Source organism: Sinocyclocheilus rhinocerous, unplaced genomic scaffold (genome assembly GCF_001515625.1).
Source record: "Sinocyclocheilus rhinocerous isolate Xijiao unplaced genomic scaffold, SAMN03320098_v1.1 scaffold15154, whole genome shotgun sequence".
Taxonomy (NCBI): domain Eukaryota; kingdom Metazoa; phylum Chordata; class Actinopteri; order Cypriniformes; family Cyprinidae; genus Sinocyclocheilus; species Sinocyclocheilus rhinocerous.
Window position 1 is genome coordinate 1 of NW_015642675.1, and position 528 is coordinate 528.

The 528-nt window shown below is 56.6% G+C and overlaps 1 non-coding gene across 1 annotated transcript; it reads left to right on the plus strand.

The window, feature by feature from the left end:
- The first annotated feature begins 406 nt into the window (after positions 1 to 406).
- Positions 407 to 489, plus strand: trnal-uag (transfer RNA leucine (anticodon UAG)). Its single transcript has one exon. It is a non-coding gene; the product is annotated as a tRNA-Leu (tRNA).
- Positions 490 to 528: the final 39 nt, after the last annotated feature.

Genomic DNA, 528 nt, shown 5'->3' on the forward strand with positions numbered 1-528 from the left:
AGGACTGCGTACCCCTGCAAGAAGGAGGCCTTTACCGTGGAGAAACTCAAGGCATTCGCTTATGGCGAAGCGCGACAAGGACAAAGTTGGTGGAAAGCAGCCCGGGGAAAGCCCCCTCATGGTGTAGCGTGGCCAAGCAGTCTAAGGCGCTGAATAAAGGTTTCAGTCCCTTCGGGGGAGCAGTCTAAGGCGCTGAATTAAGGCTTCAGTCTCTTCGGGGGTGTGGGTTAGAATCCCACCATTGCCAGGGCAACCTTTTTGGAAGACTCTTGTGGCTGCGATGGCCTAGCAGAGAGCTTTCCTTGGCCGCACTCGATGGGTTTCGCGAAGAAGCTCCACGGCTGCCGTTGCCTCTATTTCTGGAGGGTGGAAGGGCCGAAAAGGGCCCACGAAGCACTGCTCTCTGGGCTAGCGTGGCAGAGTGGTCTAATGCGCTGGATTTAGATTCCAGTTTCTGCGGAGGCGTGGGTTCAAATCCCACCACTGCCAGCAGTGGTTTTAACCAAGGGCGAGAGGCCCTGCGTGTAC